General features: G+C 38.6%; 1 long non-coding RNA gene across 1 annotated transcript; it reads left to right on the top strand.

Moving 5' to 3' along the window:
• The first annotated feature begins 8,506 nt into the window (after nt 1–8,506).
• Nucleotides 8,507–10,443, top strand: LOC134200049 (uncharacterized). Its single transcript, XR_009974789.1, has 2 exons — nt 8,507–8,663; nt 10,370–10,443. It is a non-coding gene; the product is annotated as an uncharacterized LOC134200049 (long non-coding RNA).
• Nucleotides 10,444–10,673: the final 230 nt, after the last annotated feature.

Here is a 10,673-nt window from a genome sequence, read left to right as displayed (position 1 = left end):
ATTACAGTCAATATGAATATTTTCTGAACACAGAAATGACGTCACAGAATACAAGTATATCGGTGTTGTTCCGATATATTAGAATGTTAATGCTAGTTTTGTTACAGTTCTTCTTCTTTCTTCTTCTTGGTCGCATACTTCATTGCTGAAGGTCGTGTCCCTGAAAGCCCTTCGTGGCTCTTTGTACCATCAGCTTCCATTTCCTTCGGTTTTCGGCTTCTCTCAGGGCGGTCGCAACAGAGAGTCAGTTACAGTTCTAAGACTAGTTTATTTATATTCTGGGGAGGCTTAGAGAGGCCTGCATAATATATCCAGCAATGAACGCCTATGGGCTGAAACATATAATATAAAGAAGATATTCATAGATATACCTTCCTGATTTTAGTAATTTACTAAATGCAGAGTACAGAATTGAGAAAGTCCATACGGCTCAATTCCTGTCTGTTATTTCTACGAACTCCTTGCTTCCTCGAGCTTTGTGTATTAACGTCGTGTGGTAATCGTGAGATTAAGAACGCGTTTCATGCTTATCACTAGGTATATTAGGGAATTTATTTTCTCGAGACCACCCAAATCAAAACTCAAAATAAACAAAAGGAAATAAACAAAAAAAAAAATAATAATGTAGATTAATTCTTAAGAAAAAGTCATGAAGTCAAATGTGCAAAAGCAATAAGATGATACGTGCATTTTCAATGCAAAAGTTCAAAATGGGTCATTTGACCCGTTATGGTATGTTTAGTGTTAACCCACAGACAACAGCCCCACTGAGTTTCTCGCCGAGTCGTCTCAATGGGTCGCGTTTCAGATCCGGTGGTAGATTCAGCGAAGCCCTGCTGCCTTTTAGGTTCAGAGGTTCAGATTTAGAAAACTCTTTCAGGTTAAGTCCGTGAACTCATCTACCGGTCCATGATTAGCTGGAATAGGCTCTTAGGGTACAAGCGATGCGCCAGGTAAAAAAAAACAGAATTCATCTATATATATAAAAATTAATTGCTATTCGTTAGTCTCACTAAAACTCGAGAGCGGCTGGACCGATTTGGATAATTTTGGTCTTAAATTATTTGTGGAAGTCCAGAGAAGGTTTAAAAGGTAAAAAAATAAAAAAAATGTTTTTTCTTTGATGTGTCCCCCGTCGGACGTATTCCTTTTGTCCTTGTTTTAAGTTTATTTTATACAAAAGCTTAGGTCTTTTATTTATCGATTGAGGCACTACGAAATCTGCCGGGTCAGCTGGTCATTAATAAAAAGCACGTGATTTTTCATTCAATTCAATATAACTTTAGAAAGCTCTGATCCCTTTGAGTACTATGAAATAATAAAAGAAAATGTACTTATGTGTGTACCTACCTTAAACATTTGTTGAAAGTTTAAACGGCTGCTATTAAACAAGTCGTTTACTGTCGAAATTTTCCAACATCGTCCCTCTCTTCTCGAGTTACACTGCAACAAAAACAGTTTATTTCAAACATAAACAAATGGACAAAAGCACCGAAAATTTATTAGCGGTATTAATTTCTTGGCGTAGTGTAGACAGTGTAATTATTTTGTTCGCACACTACCCGAAACCGGCCCGGGAGAGCTCGGGGGATGTGTTTTAACTGTTTTACAATTCATGAGACAGGTCCCGTTGAGATTATGAGATAAAAAAGGGGATTAAGTACCTCTTTAGGGACATTTAGATAAGGTAAGGCGGCCCGTAGCTTGATACCGAATCGGAAATGATCTCATTAAGGAATGAATTTGTTTAAACAATGAAGGCAATTCTAATTTATATTCAATATACCAAGTCTTGGACTAATTTTAATCTAGCTATCTATCTCTGCCTATTTCTGGGGACTTATTCTGGTCGCGAAGATGCCATGGTTTTTTTTTTGGAACGAAGTTCTTTATGGGACGATGCGGAGAAGTACCCTAACCGGGAAAAAACGTCCGTAACGTAAGATTTTTATTAGTAATGCACACAATGTACGACTTAAGTTTGTAATAACGTACAAAAAATAACATATTTCTACTATATACTTTTTATAAATCATTGTGAATAAAAGAAAGTTAATAACTTTGTAAAGTTTTTTTTTTATCAATAATAAAAAAATCATAATAAAAAATGTATACCCGAATAATTTTTTTCTTTATACCTCGAATAGAACTTAAAATTAATATTTTTATAATAAGGAACTTCGTTCCTATCCGGTTCCACGACACCACACATCTTTTTATTGCCCTTGTAGGCAGACGAGCACACGGCCCACCTGATGGTGAGTGGTTACCGTCGCTCATGGACTTCAGCAATGCCCGGGGCAGAGCCAAGCCGCTGCCTACCGATGATTGATGGTTGACGCCATGCAACTGGGACTTTACCATTATAGCTCAAGTTAGGCAGTAGTTATCACCCAACGTAAATTGTTCATACCAGGCTGCACTAAAAGTATCGGGAATGGAATATTTCCACTGTTCCTGTCATATTAAAATCTTTTTAATTGAAAACTCCTTGGTTTTAAAAATCGAATACCATTTATTTATTTAAAAAAAGATTCTCGGTCTTGTCACGAGGTTTTGTCAAACTTGTTTAGTCGTTGAGAAAATGGAATTGACTCGAGAAAATTCAAGAGCGATGATTTATTATGACTTTCGAAGTGGATTAACACAAAAACAGTGTGTTGACCGGATGCTTTCTGCATTTGGTGATGAAGCCCCATCCAAAACCACAATTTATCACTGGTTTGCTGAGTTTCAACGTGGACGTGTCAAGCTCAGTGATGATCCCCGTCAAGGTCGTCCAAAAACTGCAGTCACCCAAGAAAACGTTGATGCTGTGCGTAAGCTGATTGAGGAAGATCGACATGTGACATGCCGCGAAATTCAGGCAACTTTAGACATTGGCATGAGTCAAATACAAATAATCTTGCATGAACAATTAGGTGTAAAAAAGTTGTTTTCCCGATGGATACCGCATTCGCTCTGTGAAGAGCAAAAAGCGGCTCGCGTTACTTGGTGCGTCAGAACTCTCGAAAGATTCCACGCAGGATCCTCAAATGCTGTATACAACATTGTATCAGGTGACGAATCCTGGATATACGCGTACGAACCCGAAACAAAAAACCAGTCACGAGTTTGGGTGTTCGAAAATGAGTTAAAGCCAACAAAAATTGTTCGTTCACGGAGTGTTGCAAAAAAAATGGTGGCCACGTTTGTCTCCAAAACCGGCCATGTTACGACTATTCCTCTTGAGGGACAAAGAACGGTTAATGCAGAATGGTAGCTAGCATTTGTTTGCCACCGGTCGTTTCCGAACTCCGTAAAGAGAACTGCAACCGCCGCATCATCCTCCATCACGACAATGCGAGTTCTCACACCGCGCACAGAACAAAAGAGTTTTTAGAGCAAGAAAACATAGAATTATTAGACCATCCGCCGTACAGCCCCGACCTAAGCCCTAATGATTTCTATACTTTCCCTAAAATAAAGAATAAATTGCGTGGACAGAGATTTTCATCACCTGAAGAAGCTGTGGACGCCTACAAAACGGCCATTTTGGAGACCCCAACTTCCGAATGGAATGGTTGCTTCAATGATTAGTTCCATCGTATGGAAAAATGTGTCAAATTTCGCGGAGAATACTTCGAAAAGCAATAAATACATTTTTAAATAGTAATGTTGTATCACTTCGTTAATTCCCGAAATTTTCAGTGCCGACCTCGTAGTACGCGCCACCACTTAAAAGCAGATAGGCCGTTAACTTGTTTATCTATCTACGCTCTTAAAAGAAGAAGTTTTAAGCGAAAATCTCAGCGCAGAGTGATCCTATTAAATATATAATAAGTAATTACTGGGTGGAGGACCTCTTGTGAGTTCGCACTGAAGCACTAATGCATTTCGGTTTGAAGGCTGGGGCAGCCGTTGTAACTATACTGAGACCTTCGAACTCATATCTCAAGGTCGGTGACGGCATCTACGCTGTAGATGTACTAGGGGTTTCGGTAACCACTCAATACCAGATAGGCTGTGATTTCGACGCACCTAAGCAATAAATTACAAAATTAAAAAAGTAAATTAATTATTTATGTTCAAAATTAGCCTTACTTCAATATCGGACGGTATCTTTCACAATTAAAACTAATCGGCTTACAGCTTATTCGAGATCAAGCCGTAAAAAGCTCGCGAAAACAAAAAAAAATACCTACTATGTCTTCCATATTTATAGTACCCATGTTACGCATTGCAGTAAATTTCTTATAGACAGACTACCGATTAATAAAACACATAAGTATTCACAATTCGTAAGAAACTCAATCACCCCGAACAGCCATCAATCTACGTGATAAGTTCGCGAAACGAGCTCACGTGTGGGCACTATAGAACTCCATAATGCCAGTGTTATAGTATATACATCGCTAACTGTGTGTTGTGGAATTTTAAATAGAAATAAGAATCAGATAGAACCAGGAGAAATACAATTAGTGACCTCAAAACTGTCTGTAGGTCTACGACGATAATGACATTGGTAAATAAAGTTACAGTATAAATGAATATGAATATGTAAGCAGATATGAAGTGAAGTAGTGTACGGAAGATTAAAAATGACGAGGTTTTTATTACTTGCATTCGTGAAGTTTTTTTCTATTTTGAGGATATGTCAATTTTACAAAGCACATTGAATTAATATAAACACAATACACACTTTTTTACGAAACTAATGGACAATAATATTGGCTGGCACAAACGTTACGTGATACGGTACTGCGTTGAATCGTGTGCGAGTACTTGCCTACTCGTTACAATGGAATATGGTAACAAGGGGCAAATGTTCCTTATATTTATAGAACTATCTCACTGTAAGTGGTCATCGCTGGTCAGTCATTAACAGCAGCTGAGCCTCTACGTAGAAAAAAGTCTTGAACGCTTGCGTGATGCCGGTCATGACATACGGCGCCGAAACGTGGACATTGACCGTAGGTCTGGTCCGTTAGTTCAAAGTCGCTCAGCGTGCTATGAAAAGGTCATACACCTCGGAGTTTCTTTGATGGACCGAATCAGAAATGAGGAAATCCGTTAAAGAACCAAAGTAACCGACATAGCCCTAAAGATTAGCAAGCTGAAGTGGCAATGGGCCGGACGTACGTGTCGCAGAACCGATGGCCGATGGAGCAGACGTATTCTGGACTGGAGACCGCGTACCGGTAAGCGCAGCGTTGGGCGTCCCCCTGCCCGTTGAACCGATGACTTGCGGCGATATGCTGGGAAAGATTAGATGCGGAAGGCGGAGGATCGTTCATTGTGGCGGACTATGGGAGAGGCCTACATCCAGCAGTGGAGAGATACAGGCTGATGATGAGCCGCTGCGTACAGCTGTGGATGAAAAAGATGAATATGTGGAGATACTATTCGGAGAATGGCACTTAATTATGATGAGAATCACTACGCAATCAATAAAACGACGATATAAAATTTCTAAAAGTGATGTCAGTGAAACATAAAAAGTACAAAAAGCCAAAATAATTTAGTGTGTTTATAAAAGTTTAAATAAACTACAGCTCACGTTGCATAGCCGTACTATACAAATATCTCTATCAATCAAGATTTTTAAAATGCAATATCGACAACATACCCTCCGCTGCCTCATACAATTTTCGTTTTTCTAAGCACTGCATACTGACATTTTGTTTACAAATAAACAATATTTGCAACCTATTGACAATGTTTTCACATATACCAAAACTAAATTTAAACTGCTAATGTCTGCTAGACAGTTTCAAAGGTAAATACAGTTAATAAACATGTTGCTGTTTGCTTTAGTAAGTAGATGAACGAAGCGAAATCGGTGACTATAGATTGTGTGCGAAGGGTCCAGGTACTTATATGTTAAGAGTAATTTATCGTTTACGAGTTTCCACTGAGCTGATAAGTGCAAACTACTTGCTTTACTACTGTATCCTTGTTGAAAACTTTAATAAAACGAAAAACTTAAAGTAACCAACAGTTTCCTCATTACACACTGAATAGCAACGTGAAAACTCTTCTAGAAAGTAATTTTGTCAACTATTGCGATATGAAATCAAAAGAACAAGAAAAAAAAGTAGTGTGGTGTCGTGGGACACCGGATAGGAACGAAGTGCCTTATTATAAAAATATTGATTTTAAGTTCTATTCGAGGTAAAAAGATAATGATTATTCGGGTATACATTTTCTATTATGATTTTTTTATTGATAAAGAAAAAAACTACTACACAAAGTTATCAACTTTATTTTATTCACAATTTTTATATTTATAAAAAATATATAATAAAAATATATTATTTTTTGTACTTTATTACAATGTTGAGTCGTACACTGTATGCATTACTAATTTGTACGTTATTACAAATTTAAGTCGTACACTGTGTGCATTACTAATAAAAATCTTACATTACGGACGTTTTTTCCCGGTTAGGGTACCCCTCCGCATCGTCCCATAAGGAAGGAACTTCGTTCCAAAAATAAACTAACAATAAAAACAAAAGAAATATAGCTGGCATTCAAACCGAAACCTTCGTTGTAAATAGGGCCTTAACCAAAAGCGATATCCCGATTACCTCGTCCTCATTGCAGCTCCCTTGATGATTCGAACCAAAAAAACAGAAGCGTTTTTTCGTCCAGCTCCTCACATACAAATGAGAGCGGCGCCGAATGGCAATCAACTCGACACTCGCCGGAAAAGGAATGAATGAACGAACAAATCGGTAACCCGCATTCGATACCCTTTGAAATATTGATGACGGATATGCCCATGGGGACGATTACTGAACGGGGTCGCGTCTCGGTGTATCGAAAACGACAGACAATTTTACAATGTTTTATAGCGGCCACTGATTGCTGCAGCATCTATATTACGAGTATATTAAACATTAGACTAAAAAAATCCGTTCCATTTGTTTGTAAATAAACTAGCGACCCGCCCCGGCTTCGCGGGGGTGCAATGTAGAATTTTCGGCTTTTGTGTTATATAATATATATGTGTACAGTGAAAATTTATTATAAAAAATAAAAATCGGTAAAAAAACTTTTAAGTTAAACGGTTTTATTTTATGTGCACTGAAAACTACAAAATAAATAAATAGTTACTTACCTATCAACCTACGTAGGTGATCTCGGTCATTAATATCTCTGATGGTAGTGGTTGTCTTAACATGAACCATGTCAGCGGCCGAAAGGCAGTTCATGAAAGAACACTAACACCAGGGTTTGCTTGGTAGGTAAACTAAGCAGCCCACACTATAACAAGTAGGTATTTTGACCTTCTAGTTCAGAAATATTTTAGTACTAGGCAGAATAGCTTTTAGGCATATTAGACTAAAATAAAAACGTGGGGCCCCTCTGAAATCATACCTATGGCAGAGCATATCTTATACTTTGATAGATCATGAGCTCGGCGTTCGCTGGTGAAGCCGCCACGGCTGGTTATTGATGGTCAAAACCTCCAGTTACGATCATAGTAAGTCGATTCAGCGGACCCTGGACTCCGGAGCTATGAGGTTTCGGATGCGACCGGGATAAACCGCTAGGATGATGATGATGACGATTATAATAAGTCGATGCAATCCACACTTAGTATAGTAGAAAGTAATACAGAAATAATAATGGGCCCCACGTTTTTATTTTAGTCTAATATGCCTAAAAGCTATTCTGCCTAGTACTAAAATATTTCTGAACTAGAAGGGCAAAATACCTACTTGTTATAGTGTGGGCTGCTTAGTTTACCTACCAAGCAAACCCTGGTGTTAGTGTTCTTTCATGAACTGCCTTTCGGCCGCTGACATGGTTCATGTTAAGACAACCACTACCATCAGAGATATTAATGACCGAGATCACCTACGTAGGTTGATAGGTAAGTAACTATTTATTTATTTTGTAGTTTTCAGTGCACATAAAATAAAACCGTTTAACTTAAAAGTTTTTTTACCGATTTTTATTTTCTTGTTTTTAGTATTTAGTGAAATTGTCTACCGAATATTCCTCATTCTATTTAATTCATTCAGTGCATCATTATTACATGGTTTCTTACCTGATAATTTAGTACAATCTAATTCCTCAATACATAGATAGCCCTTCCAGAGACTTGACTCGACTTAGAGCTACGTATGCTTGTCCTTCCTCAAACAATTTTGAGCCTAAATATACTACTGCATGGTCGACGGTGCTGCCCTGCATTTTATGGACGGTGGATGCCCATGAAAAAGCTAAGGGCAACATCCTTCTTTCAGCCGTACCATAATTGAATTTTGCAGGAAACTGTATGGCTTTAGGGTAAATAACGTGCATGCCATTACATTGCACGCCGGCAAATCCCGAAGTGAAAACGCTGTGGTCACCTTAATGCCATGAAGCCCGAATAATTCTAGCAACGTCATTAATACTAATGAATACATTTGGAATTTCAATTCTTTCAGGTTCACCGTTTTCAGGTATATCTGGCACACTAAGTCGTATTAAGTCTTGTTCACTGATCTGGACATTTTTGTCAATGCGTACATCTCTATAAAGTGGGTTATTTCTAGTTAACCATCTTAAAGCGCTGTAGAATTTTTCGCGAGATATTGTGAACTCTCTTGTGATGTTCAAATTCTCCAAACGTTCTGTAACTACAACGATACCCACCTGGCTGGAAGATCTTGGAAGCATATTAGGTAATCTTTCACTGACCTCAAAGATATCTTGGGCAAACAACACTGCTTGTCCGCGAAAACCGTACTGCCCGTATAGCCCAGTAAATTTTACGATTTTAACAAACTGGATGATTCTACGCAGCAATCGCTGCTCTGCTTGCGTCAGCGCTTGAATCTCATCTGGTATTGAACCTGGATCCAGATTATTCCAGTACGCCTTTGATGGTGCTTTTGTTTTATTACTGGTCACATGTGTTTGGCAGCGCGAACATAAAAGTAATGTTGTTTTTGAAGACAGTTCTGCAGGTAGATATTCTAATGCAGCTGTGTTGTAACGTACAGTATGAATTTGGTTAGGATAACAATGCTTCGTGCAAATGTCACAAACGTGTATACACGATGTGTTAATAGCATTTTCAAACACTTGTACATGATTTTCAGCTCTGCGTTGCTGTGCACGCTCACGTTGGTTATTTAACCTGTCGTGGCGTTGCTCAGGTGTTTCTGAAGCTTCTAACTCCTTTCGTCTCTCACGCCGTCCTGTTAACCTGGCCTCATGTTGCTCAGGTGTTTCTGACGCTAATAGCTCTCTTTGTCTGTTACGTTGTAATCTTAGCCTGGACTCATGACGCTCAAGTGTTTCTGACGCTATTAGCTCTCTTCGTCTGTCACGTTGTGATGCTAGCCTAGACTCATGACGCTCAGATGTTTCTGATGCTAACAACTCTCCTTGTCTGTCACGTTGTGCTGCTAGCCTGGACTCATGACGCTCGGGTGTTTCTGACGCTATTAGCTCTCTTCGTCTGTCACGTTGTGATGCTAGCCTGCACTCATGACGCTCAGGTGTTTCTGACTCTACCAGCTGCCTTTGTCTCTCACGTTGTACTATTAACCTGGTATCATGTTGCTCAGGTGTTTCTGTTGCTAACCGTTCTCTTCGTTTCTGTAGTCGACTATGGGTTTCATTTTCAGTTTCCTTTGCACGTTTCGTTCTATACTTTTCTTTTGCCTTTTCGAGCCTTCTTTTTCGTTGTGTAGCAGTTTCGTTTTTATTTTTGTTTTCTTTTTTATTTATTGTTACCATGTTGTTCCCACGATTAAGGGGCATTTTGACGGTCGACCCCCCCAGAGGTCCAGTAAAGGGGCAAGGCTTAATATACAACAAGATGCGCCCAATCTTGAGGGGGAAGCACTGACGACATTACATTTTTATCCACCCTAATGCCATACAGTCCTCAGTACGTTTTAACCTATTACCTTAACTTGGGTGGTATAGCTACCGCTTACTAACGTGGTATCTAATTACCTTTTTTTTTATCTGCCCCTCTAACGTCACACAATCTTGGACGCAACTGTTCTCGACACGACTAATCATGCCCCCACCTAATACGCCATTTTGTAACATCGTCGATCTTGAGTTTGAAATTTTGACATAATGACAGTATTCTGCTAGTGTAGTCCTATTATTTGATACCCATATTGTGGTGGTTGTGGAAAAATAGGTACCTAGTCCGCCATATTGGAACGGCGTCTATCTTGAATTTTAAATTTTGACATAATCATCGTATTTTACTAGTGTAGCCCTTTCATTTGGTACGCATATTGAAGGGGTTAAGGAAAAATATGTAATCCGCCATTTTGTATCGGCGGCCATCTTAGATTTATAATGTCATTGATTTTATTATATTGTATTGTCATCTAAATTAAATGTGTGTACCAAATTTCAGATCAATCTGACAACGGGAAGGTGCTTAAATTTCAATTTCTAATTTTGACCCAAATAAATAAAAAACAAATTCCGTACGGGTCGAGCTAAATAAAACCGTTTAAAAAAAGAACACAATATTCCTAACCTAAAAGTACATGTTATTATCCGCAACATGCTTCGTCAGATTACAGAAATAAAGTTATCAGCAACACGCTTCGTCAAAAAGTACAATATTTACTTTCAGCTGCAAGCGTCGTCATAAGTAACAATAATATATATATGTATCATACACATAAGCCTTCCTCTTGAATTACTGTATCTAT

Source organism: Bombyx mori, chromosome 13 (genome assembly GCF_030269925.1).
Source record: "Bombyx mori chromosome 13, ASM3026992v2".
Taxonomy (NCBI): domain Eukaryota; kingdom Metazoa; phylum Arthropoda; class Insecta; order Lepidoptera; family Bombycidae; genus Bombyx; species Bombyx mori.
This window is presented reverse-complemented; position numbering and strand designations above follow the sequence as displayed.